The sequence below is a fragment of the Vanacampus margaritifer genome, chromosome 7, assembly GCF_051991255.1.
Source record: "Vanacampus margaritifer isolate UIUO_Vmar chromosome 7, RoL_Vmar_1.0, whole genome shotgun sequence".
Classification (NCBI taxonomy): Eukaryota; Metazoa; Chordata; class Actinopteri; order Syngnathiformes; family Syngnathidae; genus Vanacampus; species Vanacampus margaritifer.
Genome location: NC_135438.1, coordinates 11,235,593 through 11,260,511, shown reverse-complemented (window position 1 = coordinate 11,260,511; position 24,919 = coordinate 11,235,593). Strand labels below are relative to the sequence as shown.

The 24,919-nt window shown below is 37.3% G+C and overlaps 1 protein-coding gene across 12 annotated transcripts in view; it reads right to left on the bottom strand.

The window, feature by feature from the left end:
* The window catches only part of adgrl3.1 (adhesion G protein-coupled receptor L3.1), a 191,273-nt gene that overhangs the window by 101,958 nt on the left and 64,396 nt on the right, over positions 1-24,919 (bottom strand). The window lies entirely within an intron of this gene.

Genomic DNA, 24,919 nt, shown 5'->3' with positions numbered 1-24,919 from the left:
AGTGCCATTGTGTCATTTGCATATCATGAAATATGCATGAAAACTAATTTAATTTTGACTTCAATATTCACGTAGAACACACTGAACTATTATCTGCGTATGAGAAATCATCTTGGATCTGGTTTGCGGTCGCATCCCTACTGGTGTTCTCGCACTCTAACAGGTCTAAAACTCTTATTTGTTGCAATGTCTGTCATATTCTAATAACAATACCCTCCAGTCCTCACGCCGCTCACCCTCCCTTCTTTTGTCTCGCATCTCTGCTTTTTAATTTCTTGCCCCGGTGCCTTCATCATCGGTCACCTGTCACCGGCGCAAGTTTTAGACTGCGCACGTCTAAAAGGGTGTATTTGTATAGTGACGCTGGGGGCGAGGGGGGGGGGGGGGGCACACCATTGCAAGTTGGCTGAGAAGACCGACTGATTGGACTCGAATGATTGGCCCACACGAGTGGAAAAAAAAAGTCTTGTTTAACGATCTGCAAGCTGAACAAATGCGTGCGTAGTTATGACGGCAGCGATTGCATCAACCTGTTGAACATTTTCCCACCGGTTTGATAGCTAGTTGTACGAAATGGAATGCACTATATTTAGTAGAGTGATGACATATTTGTGGTTGTATGCCCCAAAAAATCTTCAATTAAAAATTTTGATTATTTTAAGAAAATCTGAAAAAAAACTTTTCCCAAATCGTCGGTGGTCGGTTCAAGCAGGCCCCACAATTAGGATCACGCCCGATCCGCGGATTGGTTGGTGGGGTTGAAAAAAAACAGAGCGCTATCAAAGTTAAAGCGGTAACTGATTAATTAATCACAAACAATTGTCGCATTAATCATGAATTAACGCAGATTAATTCATAGTAATTTCGACCACACATTATCCTTAAGCGTCACAGCAGATGGCTACGGGTTGTGTTTGAGCAATAAACATAATTACATGCATCAAGTAAAGCATTTAATAAATGTTGGTGTGTCACATTTAGAATATTAGTTCATATCAAAATATATTTTAAATTATGCAAGAAATGAAGTGATTAGAAAAAAGATGAGCGTGTGCAGTGGATCAAAAAATGTTGAAGTCTAACTGCGTGGAGTTTCTTCCTTTTGGTATTTTGCTAAGACTAGCGCGTAGCTAGCGCTACGGCTATGCTAAATCAGTGGCTGTTCTTTATAAAGTAAAGGATTTCCTAAATAAGAAAGGTTTTCATATACTCTACTGTTGTGCTGTCTGTTTGTGTTTTCTTTTCTGTGTTATGTATGGAGCTGAAATAAACCATTCATTCATCACGGGTCAATGAAAATAAGGGTCAAAGTGCAGATGTAAATAGCACAAAGCTTTATAGAGAAAAATATTGAATATGGGCATACACATTTCATCGGTTTTAGTGTCTCAGTTGTCTAACTTAATGCTTGCGAAATTGAAAAAGAAAGCGCAAGATTTAGTTATTTTTTTTCTCAGAATGCAATCACAGCTGACCCGCATTAAATCAGCAATAATGCAGAAGAAATAGAAGATGCAAATATACTTGAAGAGAGCAAAAAAGGCAGAATTTCAAATGAATGTGAGCATGTTTATTTCTGCTTCTTGACAGCTTAGGTTGTCGAACTTTCTCGGCTGAGTCATAAAACACTGAAGGTTTCTGACTACTATTTTAATTAGAGGGTATAGAGCAAAGATTTGACATAATCTTTCCTGCTTGCTCCATCACTCCGCGCTATCACTCCTTCCTTCTCTATTTTTGTCTGCACCATCTTCCTTCATCCCTCTCTTCTCCACATGCCGTCTAAGCCAAGATCATAAACCAATTTCTCTCACTGCCATTGCCTTTATCCTTCCTGCCAGAGAATTATTCTTCTCCCTTCCCCTCGTCTTTGTCTCTCATTCCATCTGTCTGTTTATCGGCCTTAAACTCACTCTGCGGCGGCTTCCGTACTCAGATATGTTTGCTTGCAGTTTCTTTCTGGCCCGCGGCGTGTCCTTAATATCTTTTGCATTCCCAAATCTCCCCCGGAGCCTCATCTACAGTTCCCCCTCGCCACCCCCTCCATCTTTAGTCAAGCTTGTGCTGACGTCACAGTTCAGTCTGAGCCAGTTGTCTGAGTCATATCCCCAAAAAGACTCCCTTATGTCCCCCCCCCCCCCCCCCCCACCTCCTGATCTCCTAATGTGTTCACCCAGCAAAAATTCCCGAGTCGCGTTTCGCCCTTATGATGAATTTAGCGCGCGCGCATGTATCCGCCTTTCTTCAACATTCTTTCAACAGTGGAACCGGCTCTATCTGTTCCTCCCGTGCTTTGCCTGGTGTTGGCAGAAAAGCTCCCCCCCTTTTTTTTTTTTTAATTAGCATGACCGCATCAAAACAAGGCAGTGGCCTGGATTCAGCCTTGCCTGCTGGCTTTCTTCCCTGCAACACACACAAACAAACTAGCAACAAAGCTGAGCTGTGGCAGACAGGCGAAGACGGAGCTGCGCTTCCGCAATGGGTGCTGCTGCTGTTATCATCTGTGATGTTTTTTCACTTTGTTTGGCAGGCCTCTCCCCTTCGCTGTGTCTCTGCCTGGCTTGCTCACGTGAACATAACTGACTAATGATTTGATGAGGCTGACGGAGCTGCTGATGGAGCGGGCGTGTGTGCGTGCAAGTGTGCCCATGTTTGATGCATACGTGTGTGTGTGTGTGTGTGTGTGTGGTGAGCGGATTCAAAATGGAATAAATATTTGTGAGTGTGCACGTGTCAGCTTGCAAGTGCGCGCCCGCTTGAGTGCAGATGTGTTGAGGAACTATATAATTACAGCCTAAGCGAGAACTGGGAGCTAATCCGCATGAGTTGAAAGAGTTGTCTGAGAGTTGAGTGACGCACAAGGTCTTTGGAATCAACATTTAAATAGAGCACAGTATAGACATGCTAAACACATAGTATGGAGTCGAGCAATTATATACTTGCTTTTGCTTCTTTTCCATTGTAAAGTATTGGCGCAACTGAGAAAAACAGCCCGTATTGAACACAACAGTAGGAACGAGACATGCTAACAAACAACATCAATGGAGGACAAAGATCTCATATGAGTCGCAGTGCAACCAAACTTTATATAATTACTATTACCGGTATTATTGTTACTTTTAAATGAATCAAGAAAACATATCAATTTTTTTTTTTTAAAGAAAAGATTATTACAAATTAGTGGCGTCAGGCGATTAAAATTTGTAATTGTAATTAATCGCATGACTTCAATAGTTAATTCACGATTAATCACACATTTTATATCTGTTCTAAATGTACAATAATTTTCTTCTAGGTTTCCATACTCTTGTTAACAAAAGTGAAACAAAAAAAGTTAAACCAATAGAAATAGTTCAAATGAATTTTTGACGTCTATAGCCGTCAATGGCAGTGAATGAGTTAATATGTTCAGTTCAACACAAGTGTCAAAAGAGGACTTCAGGTAGACTATTGAAAATATATTTTATTTAGATCAAGTCATTGTAAGAACATTAGAACTTCAACTTAAGTATCTAAATAAGATTGTGTAGTATGTGGTATCAGCGATGCCAATAGAAAAACATCAACGGTTGGCATAATACATCCCTTACCCAACCATTTCTTTTTTTTCCCCAGGAGAGCTCAGTATTGTTCATTCGATTTGACATCATCATTGCTCTCCTTTTTAAAAAAAAAAAATTCTTTTAAAAAATTAAAAAAATTAAATAAAATTTTTTTCTCTTTTTTTTTTAAATATATATACATACATATACACATATATATATATATATACATACTTTTTTTTGTATGTGGGTGAGTATGTGTATGTGCGTGTGTGTGTGTGCGTGCGTGCGTGTATTCATCAGTTCACCTAAAGCCCATTAAAAAAAAATCCCATACTAATAATATAATATAATAATAAATTGCCAAATGCAGAAACATCAATGTAAGTTATCACGATGTAGTGGCTCTCGCTAACAGGCAGAATTAAGTAACCAGAATTAGGTTAAAAAATTCTATATACGTAGACCATGTTTCTATAAATTTTGATATTTGGTTTTTATTTGAGGCCGATATTTTTTCCATTAAAATGTGATTTATGAGGAGGTTAGACCATTGGTCGATATTCAGAGTTTGTTTATTTTTCCAGTTAACAAGAATTGTTTTTTTAGCGATAGTAAGGGCTACAAGTGTAGATTGAAATTGTTTATGTGGTAAGTCAGTTGTTGTTAGGTCACCTAGCAAACACAAGTTTGGAGATAAAGGTATCCTACTTACCCAACCATTTCTAACAAAATACTCTAAATCAAATCACAAACTTCAATGGTCCATTTTTATAACAGAGCCCCACAAATAATGAACCCTACAGTCACAGGAACACAAGAACAACACACACACATTTGTTCATTTGCTGATCTTTGGAAAATAGGCACTCAATACTTCGCTTTATAATGAGCAGGCCAACACCAATGTGATGTATTGTATTCAGAGATTGTTAGCAAGGAGACGTGGAACACAAGTCGACACCCATTACTTGTTTCCCTCCACTGGTGAAATTACCAAGAGCTTTATGTCCTGCTGTTTTATACACTTTGTATCTGTGCTGTTTGTGTCGTAACTGCTGTTTATATGGTACCATTAAAGCGGCATTATGTAGCAACTGTACCTTAAAATAAGGTTTTGAATTAGGGAGAATAGCGTTTGACTTCATAACCAGGGAAAAATGATACTGAGCGTCCTGCGGAGGCAGACGACGCTAAGGAAAAAATTTAACTATGTTTTGTTGTTGAAATATATAGCTCAGAATTTGCATTAAAAATTCAGGCAGACAATAAAGTGCCACATTTGCTTTTTTGTAATAGCACAAAACTGATCATTATTCAGTATTCCTGAAACCATCTTTCAATCATTTCATATAAGACCGGTGCTGGTTGTCACATGTGTAAGTTATCACAGTGCAATTATCTTCTCCACCAGAGGGCGCAACTAAAAAGCAGAACACGAGTTTTTTTCCTTTATAAGGTCAGGGGTCATATCGCACATTGTGAGCTCAATTAATCACTGTGCACACCCCAAAGTAACTTTGCTATATATTTTAAAACAAGCTTCGAGATCATTTGAAACAACGAGAGCTAACGTTAGCAAACATGCTAATGCACCTCTGGAAATTTGGTTTGCATATGTCAAAATTGATGTTCGGATGAGTCAGACTAGGGAGGAAATTTGTTGGTTAGGTTTTGTTCCAGTGTTTATGATTGGATCTTTTAGTCGTTGACTGGTTTAAGTTCCATGATATCAAATACCGGTATTTCTTTTCCTGATCCGATTTCATCTTGAATTTTCTGTTTAAGCAACGTAAAACAGGCATTTTTTTTTAACCCATTGCATATTGCATAATGTTAACATTTGTTCAAAAAAAATAATTCAAGATCAATGACAAACATTTTCAGCGCCTGACTTTAATTTAAAAATGAGAACTGCACACATTTTGACCTTGTTTTGTCAGTTGCAAAACCCAGTGTGACATCTTACCTCAAATAGTGACAAAATGTACCTGATTGTTTGTTTGCTTTGAACTTGGCACCAACACAAAAAACAAAAATGGCCTGAATACAAAATATATACCTGATACTTCGGTCTTTCATTTGGTACACATTTTGTTTACAAAGTATATATGATGTATTGATTCCAAGAAATATGTAAGTGTGTAAAAAGTGTGACATCAAACCCCAATTTCCCCTAAATGTCTAATATAAACAGTACCGGAAACATGGCTTATTATTATGATGATGATTATTATTAAATTTAACTCTTTGACTGCCAGACGTTTTCAGAAACGGGATGTCGCCAGTGCCAGTCGATTTAAGCATTTTGACTGATCTTTCAAGGTCCACAGAAAATGTTGTGTTTGGACTATGGAAACACACATACTACCAAATGAAAGATTGGACTCTCATCTTTCATCAGAAAAAAAAGTTTGTTTCTACCTTATTCCGTTCTTCAGTAATCAACAATAGAAAATGGTTACTTTCACCAAAATTCTCTGTTTTGAAACAAAAAGCGGAGAAAAAGAGCTTTTTGTGAAACGATGTTATTTCATGCACTCTAGTGAATTGTACACTTCTTTTTGTCCATGAATGATGCCACAAACACCTAAATAGTGCTTTACTTCTGTAATACACCACCACCAACAATGAAAAAGTGTTTTTAGTTTGCAAAATACGTTTATTTCCATTCAACAGTGTAACAATTTGACAAAACAATTTGGCAAACTTTTTACAAATGTGTGCAACTATGGTACTACTTACAATTATGTGGATGTTTCAAATACAGTTTTTCTTTTTATAACGCTCTCCTGCGTGCAAGGAGACGCCGCTGGACTCGCACAACAGTTTACTTTCACTTTCGCATTTGTCCGTTTCGCGTGCAAACGTTACACTTTCTTGACGGTCTTTTTTTCCGTGGAATAAATAGCAAGTAGCAGACTGTACCCACTCCTCCGATGAATATGCATTGGACTCGGGGCACTCTTTGTCGTCCGATTGAACGTCCGCCTGAGCGTTGTGCTCCGTGTTTTCCGGTGTCAGCATCGCTCGCCCGTGAACCTTTATAACGTCGTCATAGCCGCCGCGTCAGCGCTTCCAACTTCGGCGTCAACCTCGGAGTCACCATCATCATCATCGATGATGATCATTGTCGTCATCAATGTGCTCTTTATCGTTGGTCGATGTCTTTGAAAAAAACGGCTCGACCGTGAGCTGCTTGCAAGCGGCCGCCATTATGGCTTCTTCAGCCAATGTCCCCTCAACACTCTAGCCCCGCCTCACATCTTCTACTGACGCCCACCCAATCTTGTCAAAAGAGAGTCATCGCTGCCCTCTAGGGGCCAAAAATAGGCACAAAAGACTTGCTGGAAACTTTCACCACAGATGCGGAAGGGTTCCCTCTACCCTTTTAAAAAAAAAAATAAAAAAAATGGGTGGACGTCTTTTAACGTCTTTGGCGCTCCTCCGTAGGTTTTTGCAGAACGTCATTTAACGTCTTTGGCAGTAAAAGAGCTAATATATTTGCCTCTATACACAATTGATTGTTTTCTAAAGCAACCACTAAAAAACATAAAAACATCCCAACCTTTCTTTATGCTATCGACTACAGTTGTGGTGCACATCCATTACTCTTTATTCTATCGGCCACATTGTGCCGCTTGCTGCTTTACACAATATTTTATCAGTTGCTACAACGTAATGTTACAAAGATAGATACATTCAGTTCAAACTATCCACAAAACTGCAATAAACGCACTATTGACATCATTCTTTTTGTGAAGCCTCAAAGCATCTCCCAAGGTGAAAATCAAACATATACTGTGACACATTCTGAAAACAAATTAAGTCGCCAATCCTCACGCTGGGAGGCATTAAAGTGAGCAGTTGGGAAAAACATAAAACCGAGTGCAAGTTGGTGAAAAATAACCAACGGAAGGGCGCAATGTGATTATCCTCAGGATCCTCGGGCCCTTTGGGACTCCGGGAAAGTCATTTGACAGCAGACGGGAAATTTACTGTATGTCGCCGCAGAATAAAAACACAGTTAGGCTGACCATCCCCTGGCTCCGTCACACCCGTAGAGTGCATACCGCCGATGCTATTACCCTTGTTTCTGCTTTATTACCTCGCCGATGTGGTGTTGTGTTGTTTGGAAATGGACAAATGGAGCGCTGCATGTGGAATAGGCAGAGGAAGCACTGCAGGTATTGTTGATTGGCAAGTGTGTGCGTGCGTGCGCCCGCGCATTTATGTCGAGCAGGCGGCCTTACGGTACGGCGTGGCATTCTTTGCCGGCAACCGGCGAGCTGTACTTATAAAGAAATGACAGATCTCTCACTCCTGTGCGGTCCCAGAATGCAATTCTGTCAGCTTCGGAGCAGCCTGTCAGACAAGCCACAGGTAAAATAATGTTGTTTTCCCCAGCGGGAAACAGCTTTGAAATGTGTTACATTATGAATGTTTGGCTGGAGGATGTCACTCTCGCTCGATTCTCCCGCCTTCGCTCCCGACGTGTCAACATTTTACACTTTGTATGCCACACATAGGCTTCTTCTGTATGTGTCCATGTCGATAAACGCCACGTTATTACGGCGCCATCATCTAATTCAATTTGCGGATATGTGAAGCGATGCGCTCTAATTAAGCTAATTTGTCAGCAATCTCCGACAGATTGTTTTTCCAATGCCGTAACTAATACAGGGTTGCAAAACGCTTAACAGGTGGGCATATAGCCAAGTATAGTTTTCCCGAGCTCCGCCACCGGTCCTCCTCAACCGGTAACCATGGCAACCTCCTCCTAGTCTGATCCCAGGGCATACATAGTTTTCCTTCTCCTTCCACCACCTCCACTGACACCGCTGCGCTTCTTCCTTACATCAGTGTGTCTGGCCGCGTTTCACTCCGCAAAAAAACACTTTTTCCTCCACGCTTTAATCCAAGACCACCAGCCCTGCACAGACTCTAAATCCCCTTCAAAGCTCAAATACAGCTAACATGTCAGACAGCGAGGCTGCTCTCTGCAAGGCAAGTAGAACACCAATGCGAGTCAGTGCCGCCCCGCGTCTGGTGGGATTTTTCTCAACCCGACGCACGGATGTGCATTTGCTATTGCGCGTCCCGACCTGATTTTGCGGGTCATGGACGCGTCAACGCAGTCCGTCTTCGCCTGCCTCTTGACTCAGCCTGAATGTGTCACACTGTCCATACATGCGCTATCGACAATAAGTGTAAATTTAGAAGAGGAAAAAATCTGCAACATTAACTCATTAACTGCCATAAATAAATTTTTTAAAAGATTTTAAAAAAATTAGGGGCAAGAGGTGATGATTTATTTTTAATTGTAATTAATCACATGACTTCACAAGTTAGCTCACGATGTTCTAAATGTACAATAGAAAAAATATAGGTTTTCATACTCTTGTTAAGAAAAGTGGAAAAATGTTAAACTAATGGAAATAGTTCAAATGATTGATGATGAAAAAAAAAAAAGAGAGAGCAATGATGATGATGACATGTCGAATCGGTAAAATTACCGAATGAACAATACTGAGCTCTCCAAAGAAAAAAAAAAAAAAGAGAGAAAAAAAAATAGTTCAAATGATTTTTTGACGTTTATAGCCGTCAACGGCAGTGAATGAATATTTTTTTTTTTTTAAAAAAGAAAGAAAATATTCTAAAAAATTCGGGGCGTCAGCCGATTAAAGTTTTTAATTATAATTAATCGCATGACTTCACTAGTTAGCTCACGATGTTCTAAATGTACAATAGAAAAAATTCATACTCTTGTTAAGAAAAGTGGAAAAATGTTAAACTAATGGAAATAGTTCAAATGATTGATGATGAAAAAAAAGAAAAAAAAAGAGAGCGCAATGATGATGACATGTCGAATCTGTAAAATTACCGAATGAACAATACTGAGCTCTCCAAAGAAAAAAAAAGAGAGAGAAAAAAAAAATAGTTCAAATGTTTTTTTGACGTTTATAGCCGTCAACGGCAGTGAATAAATAAAAAAAATAAAAAAAGAAAGAAAATATTATTAAAAATCCGGGGAGTCAGCCGATTAAAGCTTTTAATTGTAATTAATCGCATGACTTCACTAGTTAACTCACGATGTTCTAAATGTACAATAGAAAAAAATTATAGGTTTTCATACTCTTGTTAAGAAAAGTGGAAAAATGTTAAACTAGTAGAAATAGTTCAAATGATTTTTTGACGTTTATAGCCGTCAACGGCAGTGAATAAATAAAAAAAATAAATAAAGAAAGAAAATATTATAAAAAATTCGGGGCGTCAGCCGATTAAAGTTTTTAATTGTAATTAATCGCATGACTTCACTAGTTAACTCACGATTAATCACAAATTTTATATACAAAACTAAATGTACAATTAAAAAAATATAGATTTTCAACAAAAGTAGAAAAAAATGGTAAACTGATGAATGCATTTTTTTACATTTATAGCCATCAATGGCAGTTAAAGAGTTAAAAGAAAAAATTGCAGGTTGACTCGAATCTAAATTTATAGTTCATACTTTGCAAATTCCCATTCAAATCTGCCCCTATAATGACATTTAGAACAGATATAAAATTAATCGTGAGTTAACTAGTGAAGTCATACGATGAATTACAATTAAAAAATGTAATTGCCTGTCGCCCCTAATTTTTTTATAATTTTTTTTTTTTTAATGAATGAGCTGTAATTATTAGTTTAAGTTTTGTAAACATAAAATGCAATTTCAGTTAGTTTGCATTCTTTAAAAAAAACATTTCAATGCATTTTATTTTGATGACAACACAGTTTTTTGTTTTATTCCGCTAGTTTTTGTTAACTAAAATGTCAAACTTTTGTATTCTATAGTGTAAACATTATAAACGTGACATTCATTCTCAAATTGAAAGTCATTTCCAGCCACACTGACATATCCAGCAAAATTATTTTTTTGGAGTTATTCCAACTGTACAATTGACCACAAGGCAAAACATCATTCAAGATAGCATAATACAATTGAGACACACACACACACACATATGTGACAGCTGGAAATACAGAAGTGTGTGTTAGTGCGCTTTTGTGTCTGCATTGTACAGTGCATGTCCTCTAATTAGCATACTGAGCAATTGGTGACAAGCCCTCAGGATGCTCCGGGTCATTCGGTGCAGGCATGGCGGCAATATAGACACACATGCACGACACATTGCCACACTATGTAGGACATTTCCAAATATGACCTCATTTGTTGCCGAGCACAAGAGTTAGTCCAGAGACTACCAGACCATGGACAGCGACTACTGTATAAAAAATAAGAAGAACGGGAACGAAAGTTAGCAAGCAAACATACAGTACGTCGTTGCCGGAGCTTCAACTGCAGCATCATTAATCATACTTAGTCATAATGCAAAAAAAAAATCAAATCAAAACGTGTAAGAGGTTTTATGCCGCCTCTCTCTGAGATGGATTAGAGTCAAATGGAGAAGGCAGATGAAGTGCACGCACATCTGTAAAAAGAAAATGCCAGACAGGAAGGCTGTATAGTGCGCAGCTTCTTATACACGCTGCTGGCAGCCTGCGGCACGTGGATCACGCTACGACGGTATATCTCACACTTTGACTCCAAGTGGCTTTCGAAAAAAATTCAAAGGCGGGCAACTTCGGATGTTGACTTTAAGTCTCTCGTGTGAATGGTTCAAATTAGGGGTGTGAATTGCCAAGTACCTGGCGATTCGATTCGTATCATTATTTATAGGTCACGATTCGATACCGATTAATCCCGATTATTGCGATTTTTTAATTTTATTTTTACTCAAATTTAGAGGATACTAATCAGTAAACTTGTGTGTATATATATATATATATATATATATATATATTAGGGGTGTGAATTGCAGAGTACCTGGCGATTTGATTTGTATCATTATTTATAGGTCACGGTTCGATACCGATTAATCCCGATTATTGCGATTTTTTTTATTTTTACTCAAATTTAGAGAATACTAATCAGTAAACTTGTGTGTGTGTGTGTATATATATATATATATATATATATATATATATATATATATATATATATATATATATACAGTATATATATATATATACAGTATATATATATATTAGGGGTGTGGATTGCCGAGTACCTGGCGATTCGATTCGTATCATTATTTATAGGTCACGATTCGATACAGATTAATCCCGATTTTTTTAATTTTATTTTTACTCAAATTTAGAGAATACTAATAAGTAAACTTGTGTGTGTATATATATATATACAGTATATATATTAGGGGTGTGATTTGCCTAGTACCCGGTGATTCAATTCGTATCACGATTCATAGGTCACAATTCAATTCGATACCGATTAATCCCGATACGAATCTATAAATTGATTATTGCATTTATTTTTTTTTTTACTCAAATTTAGAAAATACTCATCAGTAAACGTGCACATGTACACTGTAAGATTTGTATGCAAATGTATTTATTTATCTGAAAATTCAGGCTTATAACTGATCCACTGCATTTAACAAACAGGTTGCAATCTGTTTTGTGTTTGAACAACATTAGAATAAAATATTAAGGCTTGATTAATATAATATTCTTCCGTGCTTAATGTGTGAATCCTTACCCTAAATAAGACATTTTGTTAAATATTCCCATAAAAAAAATGGATGTTTAAAAATCAATTCTGCCGCATATCGAATCGATTCGAGAATTTAATATCACGATATATCACCGAATCGATTTTTTTCTAACACCCCTAGTTCAAATGCAAAAACGAAGAAAAAAAAAAACCAACTGACGACAATACATGAGCACGTACGCATACCTCCACAGCAAACGTGCGGGCACGCATGTGTGAGGACGCAAGCGTGTTCATGCATGCGTGTGCATCCACTGGTGTGCGTGCACACAGCTCGTGCACGCTCGTGTGGTTTTCAAGTGGCCCGTACCGGCTTAATATTGGGTTTTGGCGCGGGGTCATGTTTTTACTGTTGCCTGGCACATTTGGTTACCATGAGGTCCAGGCTAAATACAGGCGGCGTAATCAACCTCGAACCTTTGTCGCCCAGGAAGAGACAGCAGGAAATGGCAGTCAAAAAAATTGGCAGTGAAAGCAAAACAATTCATTTTAAGGGACAAAATGGCTAATGGATATGAAACAAAATTCTTTGTGTCAATTATCTACTAAAAGAAACTGTGATTCTTCCTCTTTTTGTGGTAATCATTACTATCTGACAATACATAATTAAAATAATAATACAATCGTGAAAATACTTTAATCAGCCTTCCTGTCACAAAATGACAGAATAAAAGCAGTCTCTCTGGGTTTGTAGTCACGCCGGAAATGGTCCCTCAGACAAGGTGCAATTATTTCCCGGCACAATATTGAAGATAGTCCAAATATGCAATTCCCGAAACATGTTTTATTTGCGATAGGCTTAAAGTATAAAAGAAAACTAAATGAAATGAACTAGAGGTGTCAAAATAATGTATTAATTGCCAAAGAACCGATTATCAAAGTAATAAACAACTACTTAAATAATCGAGTCATCCTTTAGAGTCATTGTTAAACTTAAAATTGTCCAAATCCTTTCATTTCATCCTCTCAAATGTCATTATTCTCCGATTTCTGATTATGAAGAAAAAAATAATCAAGATTATTTTGCTAATAATTGAAATCATGATTAGGACAATCATTTATTTTTTGGGGGGTACAAAACAAGAAAATGTTCAAAAGTTAAAAAAAATATATTATTATATTTTTTATTTTTATTTTTTATTATTTAATTTATTTTATTATATTTTTTTATATTATTATATATTAAAGGTTTGTTTGGGATGAAACAAAATGTATTAAATTAGTTATTTTAAAATTTAAAAAAGTGCAAGTGTAAAAATTAAACAACTCAAAATTAGCATTAGTAATCTTTTCTCTTTTTTTTTACGATTATGCTGATTTTGTAATTGTGTAATCATTGAAATTGTAATTGAATTTCAATTAATTGCACGGCCCTAATTTCTGTAGTCCTTCAAGAAAGCAGACTGATTATTTTTTTGTGTTCAATCAAAATAAGACATTTGCACAAATCTGCTTTTATTTTGGAAAACAATGACCAAACCAAAAACGGAATCCATTTCAAAAAGTTTGGTGCTCACATTAAACCCTCTTGTGTAATATTTAGTGCTATATACATATTTTTTTTTTTTTACTAAACAATACCAAAAAACACCAATTTTGGGAAAAATTATTTTATTATACACTTTAATGAAAAATAAACCTTCATCAGATGAATTGATTGATCGATGGAATAATCGAAAGAGCACATTTTGCAGCGTGTGCAATTTGAGTCTGAATGATGAATGTAGAACCTGTGACGCTGCCTTTTCTGGAATTAATTAGGTGAAAAGGTTCGAAGGTTCAATTCATGATGTAACTTCTCCACTCAAAAATGCGCCAAAATGTTGTTATTAGTTCCGAACCTTTAAGTAATATGTAGGTTTTATTGCATGTCTGCTCTGTTTGTGATATTGCGGTCAAAGCAGAGGAAGCAAGAACCCCAACAGAGAATTCTCTTTCCCTTTCATTTCAATATGTTTGCATTTTATTATTAATACTGAGAATAGTAACTCGATTGCAAAATGAATGAGTATAAAAAAAGGCCTGACTTCAAGTATTTTGTTTTTTTTTCCATGCCCAGGGTCCGACATTTCCCTGTATCGAGCCAGCACGTACCTGCACACTCCCCGGACTGACCCGGGTGAAATTTTATACATAACATGATGAAATCAACAAATTCTTGTTTTTGTAAATAAAACAGTATAAAGACGATATTTATGAAATAATCACTGCAACTTATTTCAGGTTCCCATTTGGATGGGTTGCGACTGCAAAGACAAATTCTTTGTGCCTTTCTGATACGTGCATGAGACCGCTAATAAAGAATGATCCTTAATACATTGCCAATTTTCAATTTAATAAAGAAGTAGCGATAGACCGATAATCGGCCAGGCTGATAATCGGCTAATTATCAACTTGGCGCCGATATTGGGCATTTTGACGAGTATCGTGTCTGCCTTTTTTTTTTTTTGCAAATCTTAAGTTTCAGTTAACTTTAAAAGAGATGCTGCTGACCCTGGCAAGCTTCTGAAATGTGTACGATTTCAGGTATTTAAACATTTTGGAAAACAATATTAAAAAAAAAAAAAAAAGGAGGTAAGGTATTCGAAATCCCCCATTGAAATGAATGGCGGGGGACCAGGGGTCGAAATCCCCCCATTGAAATGAATGGCGGGGGATTAAGTTTCCATTTAACTATTTAAGAGATACTGAGCATTTTGTTAAAAATTAAAAAATATTGTGTCTAAGATTTAATAAAAATAAAATTCTCCATTTCGAAAAGTCAGAAAAATTGTTCAATAAACAAGTTTTAAGCCAATACAACAAAGTCAAGATTGATATTTGTATTTAAAGAAAAAAAAATGACGACAATACCCCCCGCCCCTTTTTTTTTTTTTACTGAAAATGAATAACGGCTCCAAAATATCGGTTATCGGCCTCCTTCACTACCAGAAATCGACATCGGTAACAACCCTGAAAAAAATCGGTCTCGCTCTACATCAGACACAAAAATAGTTTTCCAAGTATCGGCCCCACCAGAAAATACTAATTGATTATTGTAATGGACAGGTCTGAAAAACAAACATATTTCCTGTCCAAAGTTTTCTAAGGTGCTGAGGGATCGCTTGAGTTCAAATAGCAGCGAGCCAGATGCAAAGAAGCGCGAGGAAGAAAAGCGAGGAGGGTGACAGAAGGCGTGAGAGGCGACGCGGGGCTGCGGAGAGAAACTCTTGTTTGAAGTCATTTTCAAACCCGAGAGCTGCGAGGGAGGCGGCGGCCGAGTGGAGTGTGCGGGGTGTGTATGACTTTGCGTCGGCCATCGCGTCCGCACTTGGCGCCTGGAGTGGCTCGTCTTGAGAGCGAGCGAGCGTGCTGAAAGGTGGCCGCGGAGCACTCAAGTATCGGTGAGGGACAAGTGGCGCATTGTGGAGCGGATCCTGAGAAGCCATCAGGCTAGTTTTATGTCAACACGAAAGCATCACTTGAAGCCATTGCAGCATTCCCGCTCGCGGTGCCTCTCCCTATAGTGTGCCGCTCAACTGTGGCGGGAATCACACGCCTCCGTGCGACTCCCCCCGGGAGATACTTTAATGTGCATCCGACCAAACAACGCCGCCAATTTAACCGTCGTGGCTTCCTTGAAACGATGAGGAAAAGACACTGCAAAAAGGAAAAGTAGATTATCACTTCAAATAATAGGGGTGGGAATCTTTGAATGTCTCACGATTCAATTCCGATTTTTGGGCCTGCAATTCGATTCAGAATCGATTTTTCCATTGAGAACGATTTTTGCTTCAAAATGATTTGATTGACACAGATTTTTGCTTCAATCTATAGATGTGCAAGGAATTGTATTGATCTACACCAGTCTGACTGGCTAATGCTAATTAGCGCGCTACTCGCGTCACTTTTATCACTCAAAAGAACGGCTCCACGCTGAAAAAAAACAACTTTTATTGGAATCGTGACTTTTTCCTTCTATTCTCTAATGTGGCCACAACTTAACAGTCAGCGTATTAGACCGCGTGGAACCATGATAACTTACATTGATGTTTCTGCATTTGGCAATTTATTATTATATTATATTATTAGTATGGGATTTTTTTTTAATGGGCTTTAGGTGAACTGATGAATACACACAACCACGCACGCACACGCACATGCACATGCTCACCCACATACAAAAAAAAAAAAATATATATATATATATATATGTGTGTATATGTATATATATGTATATATATGTATATATATTTAAAAAATAATAAAAAAAATAAAAAAGAGAAAGAAAAAAAAACACATTTTTTTAAAAAAAAATATATTTAAAAAAAAAAAAGTAGAGCAATGATGATGTCAAATCGAATGAACAATACTGAGCTCTCATGAAAAAAATAAAAAATAAAAAAAAGACCGCGTGGAACCACACTGCCCCTCAGTGGCCAAACCGGGTACAACATGAACAGTGCTCCAAATAAAGGCACACACAGACAAGACGGTATAAAATAATTTAAATGAAATCAAGGTGAAAAACAATTCTTGTTAACTGGAAAAATAAACAAACTCTGAATATCGACCAATGGTCTAACCTCCTCATAAATCACATTTTAATGGAAAAAATATCTGCCTCAAAAAATACCAAATATCAAAATTTATAGAAACATGGTCTACGTATATAGAATTTTTTAACCTAATTCTGGTTACTTAATTCTGCCTGTTAGCGAGAGCCACCACATCGTGATAACTTACATTTTACATGTTTCTGCATTTGGCAATTTATTATTATATTATATTATTAGTATGGGATTTTTTTTAATAGGTTTTAGATGAACTAATGAATACACACACGCTCGCACGCACGCACGCACCCACACACACACATGCACATACTCACCAACATACAAAAAAATATATATATATATAAAAAAAAAAAGGAGAGCAATGATGATATGTCAAATCGAATGAACAATACTGAGCTCTTCAGTAAAAAAAGAAAAAGAAAAAGAAAAAATAATAATAATAATAATTTAAATAAAATCGATTTTGGGACCTGTAAAAATCGATTCTGAATCGTACTAAATGAGAATCACGATTCTCTTGAGAATCGATTTTTTGGGCACACCCCTATCAAGTAAGCAAAATGTTCCGCCAACGGAAGAAGAAAATGTTACTTAAATCTACCTGTAAGATTATGAAAAATGAGAAAACAGTAGGCCCAAAATAAGAAAATACTAGTTCCATATCAACCCTACACTAAAAACTAATATTGACTAAATAAATAATAATATAATTGATTAAAATACATTAATTTTGATTTGGCCAACTTGGCCTCAGTGTCAAGCATGGAGGTCAAAAGGTCCCTTTAAAAAAATAAAAAATAAAAATTTAGAAATTGGTATGACCCAACCAGGGATTGAACCCACAACCTCCCAGTCTGAGTGTAGACACTCTACCACTAGAACACTGAGCTAATGGCCGTAAGGACGATAAATGAGCTTAGTGTATTTATAACAAAACAACAAACTATTATTTTCACACTTATATTTTTTCCCCGTGTATTTTATTACTGAATTATGCAAAATCCTAACATAAGAACATTCAACTTTTGAAACTCCAGTTTCGGGCCTTTGATGTTGGTTAGCCATCTTAACTCTTTGACTGCCAGACGTTTTCAGAAAAGGGATGCCGTGGGTGCCAGCATTTTGACTGATCTTTCAAGGTCCATAGAAAATTATGTGTTTGGACTATGGAAACACACATACTACCAAATGAAAGATTGGACTCTCATCTTTCATCAGAAAAAAAAGTTTGTTTCTACCTTATTCCGTTTTTCAGTAATCAACAATAGAAAATGGTTAGTTTCACCTCTGTTTTGAAACAAACGTCTTTTAACGTCTTTGGCACTCCTCCATAGGATTTTACTAAACGTTATTTAACGTTTTTGGCAGTCAAAGAGTTAAAATGTGGGAAATGCTTGTTTTAAGCCTCACAGTACTTAAACCTGGCTGTTAACACTCAATGTCAAGACTGCTTGATCATAAGATCATTAAGTCATAAATATCTTCAAATAAGCAGAATGATCTTGTCTGGCAATCTTATTTGAAGTCAAAATAACTTGTCAGAGCAAAATAAGCGAATTGAGGTGAAACTGAAGAAATTCTATCTTTCTTAAGATTTCAGTTTTTGCAGCGCAGTGGCCATTTTGAAAGGATGGAATCTGTGAAGCGGCTGAGGTGACGCCGCTATCGCGCCTAAAACAGATTCGGCGCAACTTTCATGGCCTTCGCTTTGTTTCAACCTTCAACCCAGCACTTCCCAAAGGGGAGATCATCTGGGAGACGGTGCGATATCGGGTCCTCTCCGGGTTGCCCGAGAAGCCTTGTGAGACCCTCTGGAGATATGAGGCTTTGATATCAAGACCAATTATGTGCTACGGGCACACACACACACACACACACACACAAGCTCTTTGGCCTTGGTGAGCTGGAGGAGGAAACAAAGCGAGGATGTGATAGCGAGGAACCACTGGGCAGGCGGAACATGCTGATTTTTTTTCTTCTTTTTTTTTTTTTTCTCATCAGGAGAGCTCAGTATTGTTCATTCGGTAATTTTACCGTTTTGACATGTCATTATCATTGCTCTCTCTTTTTTTTTTTATATATATATTTTAAAAAAAAATCCCATACCGTTCACCTAAACCTAACACTTCCAGCCAGAGCCGTGAGGCCGTCAGGAGACCCGAGGAAGGACCAAAGGAAAGAAAGGAAAGAAAAGAATGAAAAGAAAGGAAACGTGCTGATTTCGATCGCCCGGTCCAGTTGAATGCCAACGACAATGCAGTCGTACAATGAGAAACGTACCGGACCAAATGAGGAACAGGCGCAATATTTCAGTCATCTTGTCTTATTCTGCTTCTTTATAGTCAATGATATTAGATTATTAAATTGTTACTTTGAACCAGTAAAGCAGGTTATTTGATAGAAAACACTTACCTTATCATCAATTAGGAGGTGTGAATTGCCTAGTACCTGGTAATTCGATTCGTATCACGATTCAATACCGATTAATCCCGATACGAATCTATAAATTGATTATTGCGATTATTTTTTTTTACTCAAATTTAGAAAATGCTAATCAGTAAGCGTGTACATGTACACTGTAAGATTTGTATGAAAATGTATTTATTTATCTGAAAATTGAGGTTGCAGCCTGTTTCATGTTTCAACAGCACTGAAATAAAAATATTAAGGCTTAATGTTCCATTAACTCTTTGATTGCCAAAAACGTTAAATAATGTTTAGTAAAAACCCACGGAGGAGCGCCAAAGACGTTGACCAAGTTTTTTTTTTTTTTTTGGGAAAACGGGTGGAGGAAAGCCTTGGCCAGCTGTGCTGAAAGTATCAAGCAGATCTAGTTAGTATAATGCCTATTTTTGGCCCCTAGATGGCAGCAATGACTCTCTTTGGACAAGATTGGGTAGGCGTCAGTAGAAGACGTGAGGCGGAGCGAGAGTGTTGAGGGGACAAATGGCTGAGGAAGCCATAATGGCGACCGGTTGCAAGCAGCTCACGCTTGAGCATTTTTTTCAAAGACGAAAAGCATCGACCGATGCTAAAGAGCACATTGATGGTGATGATGGTGACTCCGAAGGTTGACGCCGAAGTTGGAAGCATTGACGCGGCGGCTATGATCACGTCATAAAGCCTCACCGGCTAGCGATGCTAACGCCGGAAAACGCGGAGCACAACCGAGCACTTCTGCTCAGGCGAATGTTCAATCGGACGACGAAGAGTGCCCCGAGTCCAATGCATATTCATCGGAGGAGTGGGTACAGTCTGATCACGGAGAAGACACTGGTTATGGACTACGATGCCACCATGAATGGAACGGATAAGATGGATCAACCACCCGGTATAGGAAGTGAAGGACAATGAGGAAGCCAGACGTGACACCACCGTAACGTCACCGTATCATGATCCTGAGAGTAGACTTGATGGCAACATGGCCAAACACACACTGCAGTATATACTTGCTATTCCCCGGAAAAAAAGGCCGGCAAGAAAGTGTAACGTCTGCACGCGAAGGAGCCATCGCAGTGAAACTAATCTGTTGTGCAAATCCTGCTGCGTCCACTTGCACGCAGGGGAGTGTTACAAAAAGAAAAACTGTATTTGAAACATCCACACAATTGTAAATAGTTTGCCAAATTGTTTTGTCAAATTGTTACACTGTTGAATGGAAATAAACGTATTTTGCTATCAAAAAACACTTTTTCATTGTTGGTGGTAGTGTTTTACAGAAGTAAATCACTGTTTAGGTGTTTGTGGCATCATTCATGGGAAAAAAAAGGTCTCAAATTCACTAGAGTGCATGAAATAATATCGTTTCACAAAAAGCTTGATTTCTCCGTTTTTTGTTTCAAAACAGAGCATTTGGGTGAAACTAACCATTTTCTATTGTTGATTACTGAAAAACGGAATATGGTAGAAACAAACTTTTTTTTCTGATGAAAGATGAGAGTTCAATCATCAAATTTCATTTGGTAGTATGTGTGTTTCCATAGTCCAAACACAACATTTTCTGTGAACCTTGAAAGATCAGTCAAAATGCTTAAATCGGCTGGCACTGACAGCATCCCTTTTTTGAAAACGTCTGGCAGTCAAAGAGTTAATATAACATTCTTCCATGCTTAATGTGTGAATCCTAACCCTAAGTAAGACGTTTTGTTGAATATTCCCATAAAAAAGTTGATGTTTAAAAATCGATTCGGCCGCATATCGAATCGATTCGAGAACTGCGCGCTGGAATATCGCGATATATTGCCGAATCGATTTTTCCTAACACCCCTATCATCAATGGTCAACATCCATTTCCAAACGGATTTACAAAATGAAAGAGCAGTTATTGTGGGAATGATTTACGCCGTTCAAATTTCAACCCGTGATAGTTTTGCTCAAGTTAACCGTACCATCAGAATCGAATAGCCCATGTCAGCCTACAAACAGGAACTAGATAAACAATACAGGAAATGGATGGATGGACTTATTCTTGTTAGTTAGGAGGTGTTGACATTTGTTGATATAATTATACTACCATTTAATTTTCTGTTATAGTTTTCTTTTTATGATAAATAAAATATAATATATGTTGATTTTTAATTTCTTCTTTTGGATTCCACACAATCAATTTTGTAATGTTTTTACAGCCCCCGTTTGTGAATGAAAATTTTCTGACACACGCAACACAAACACACAAAAATGCAAACACACAGACAGCGAGTACGGTATATGTGCTCAAGTGTTGTTCTAGGTTCGAGTCACCTCTACTGGAGGATCCCTTAAGATTTTGTTTGGCCTCTGGCTTTGCTAATTGGAGCTTAAAGTCTGGCGTAGCCCCTGGGCAGCCGAAGCTTTCCGTGTGACACAACACGAATGTGTGTGCGTGCGTGTGTGTAATATGTGTGTATGTACGGTATATAAATTATGGATGGCAAGTGCAGCGGGAAAAGTGGCCACACAAGCTGCAGCTGCCAGAGCAAGCGGTGAGCGGAAGGCAGACCAAAACAGTCGCAATCAGAGCGATGTCACGTGACACAGACAGGTGGTTTGATAGAGATACATTGTGATGTGGGAGGGAGGGGGGATTGGGGGTGGGGGGGTGGTATATGAAAGTAGCACAAGTAAAAATAATGGGAGGATGGGACGTGATGTGAGGAAATGAAGTTACTCACGGTGCCATAATGAATTAGTTCTGTCTGGACATCCTCATTTCACAGAGCATTGCTTTTTGTTCCGCTATAATGTTCCAGTTACTTCTCATCAAGCCTCTTGAGCCAGATTTGCACTGCAGGTCTTAATGCCCAATTATGATTTAGTGCCTTTATTTGATTGTTTTATATTGTCTGATTACTTCTACCTTCAATTGGCACATATCATCACTTTAATTGTATTTAATGAACACAAAACATCATAGAAACAAACGTGATAACATTTTTATCCCCCTATCAAATGGTGACCTCTAAGATGCAGTATTCGTTCAACCATTTTCTTTGAAAACATGTACACACTCACACGCACGCACATACAAAAAAAAAGAAAAAAAAGAAAAAGAGGGCAATGGTGATGACATGTCAAATCGGTAAAATTACTGAATGAACAATACTGAGCTCTCCAAAAAAAACAAAGAAAAAAAACATGTTGACCAATTTTTAAAGCTCTAAGTGAGCTTCCCTGAGCTCGAATGATATTTTGTAAAGCACAAACATCAACCAAGGCCAAATAATAACACCACTCAGCATCAGACTGGAAATTCCTTATCTTCCCTTTCCACTTTAGGAGAAAAGTAAAGATGACTCACCCGTAATAAAAATCATGATAAAAAAGGAGAGCTGTGGTCCATCCTGATCAACCCTACAGTCCGAAAGCCATTTTTTAATGTGCATTATTAACTCATTCACCGCCATTGACGGCTATAGACGTCAAAAATATTTCTATTAGTTTAACATTTGTTCCCACTTTTGTTAACAAGAGTATGAAAACCTAGATTTTTTTATTGTAGTAGAACAGATATAAAATTTGTGATTAATCATGAGTTAACTAGTCATGCGATTAATTATGATTAAAAATTGTAATCGCCTCACACCCCTAATTTTTAATAATCTTTCCCCCCCCCCAAAAAAAAGATTATTATAAAGATCATTAAAAATTAAAACATATAGTATATATATTTATGTTTTTTTTAAAGAAAAGATTATTAAAAATTAGGGGCATCAGGCGATTACCATTTGTAATTGTAATTAACCGCACGACTTCCCTAGTTAACTCACGATTAATCACAAATTTTAGATCTGTTCTAAGTGTACAAAAAAATTTTTTCTAGGTTTTCATATTCTTGTTAACAAAAATGAAAAAAAAAAAGTTAAACTAATAGAAATAGTTCAAATTAATTTTTGACGTCTATTGCTGTCAATGGCAGTGAATGAGTTAATCGCTCATTTAAAATGGCAGCTACAGTACTTCCAATTATCACAACACCTATAAAAGTGATTCTTAACTTCTTAATCATGCTACATTGCTTAGCCTAGCTGCGCTGCAGGGAATTTGGTCTGCTCAGTAGTCCACTTGCGACTTTTGTAATCGTACGTCATGTGATTTCTTTATGATTGTTATCCCTTCATACGTACAGATGACATACATATTGGCAAGCAAATAAAATATATGGTGTTCCGCAGGGTTCAATTCTGGGGCCTCTGCTGTTTTCATTGTATCTGCTCACCACTGGTTTCCAGTGGTGGTTGTTTTAACACGGAAACCAGTACTGGCCTGTTAGCTCAGTCAGATGAAACGCTCGTCTTCCGACCAGACGACCCGGGTTTGAGCCCCAGTAACTCTCATTATGGTTCAGTTAATTTGCTATTTACATGGCCAATAGGGGTCGCTAAACCACAATGCATAACACTCGGTGGTAATTTGGCACATTTCAAAACAACCTATTTTGTGTTGGAAGACTGTCTCGTTTCTTCCTCTGCCATTGCTAGCCCTCCACCAAAAATATTCGCTCCTTGGCAGAGGTAATAACCAAGCGCAACTGCAACAAGTGTAATTACATGGCCCGCTGCCATGCGTCTTCAAGGATGTGTTGCCAAAAGACTTTTATATTTTGATGCATCCACGGTGTGAATTGCTTTGAGAATAAAAACAACTGCTTTCGTTCGGGGAAAGATGATGAATTGTTGAGATGAGCTCCGCTGTTTATGCCTCCGTATGCGCCACTGGCATCTACCGGTGACTCATTTATGGACAAAGAAAACTGTGTAGAGAAGGGGGAGAGATCTGCTCGCAAGAAGGGTGGTAATTCTTCGTAAAATGTGACAAATAGATAAGGTTGTACAGCAGAGCGCAATTTACTTTGGCTTCGACATCAGATTTTTTTTTTCTGCTATTTTAGCAGGTGTGACAGGAGTGTTGCCGTGTTGTGACATTTCTATGTTGTGTTTGTTTGCTGTCAACTTGGGTACAGTTAGTTAGCATGTGGGAAGTGCAGAATTTGACACTGATACTTTAAGAGGATGAATACAAAATGAACGGTTGACAACGCGCTCACTTCTCCCGCTCGTATCGGATGGCAAAGAGACACCTCTGTCTTTTTTTTTTTTGTCACATATATTTAAGAACGCTTTTATTTCCATAGACATGAGGGACGTTGTCATGCAATGATTTACAGCAGTTAGAGTTGAAGAGTTGGAATTTTTTTCTGTGTATTTATAATAGTCATATAAAAATAAAACTTGAACATACAGACAAAGTAGTGAAGCCTGAAGTAGGGCTGCTCGATTATTAAAAAAATATTAATCACGATTATTTCGGTAATGTTTGAAATCACGGTTATTCAAACGATCTCATATTTTTTTGTTACAAATTCTTCTTTTTTTTTTTAAATGTTTAAAATACTGATTTTTTTAAAAGTTTTTTTCAAATTTAAAAAATGAAACACTAATTATGAAAGTTCCTTTTGGACCAAATACAATTCATGAAATTTGTTTAAAAAAAAAAAAAAAGTACAAATGTATAAATTCAATTGCCATAGAACTTTTGTACTGTAAGTTGTAACATTTAAATAATTTCAAGCAATAATCTTTTTTTAACGATTATGCAAATTTTGTAAATGTGGAGTGTAATAATTGAAATTTTAATAGAATTTCGATAAATTGCACGGCCCTAGCTTGAACTACTAAATTAAACTTCTCGCTACAATGGCACTTGCAGTCTTTAAAGTATTAAAA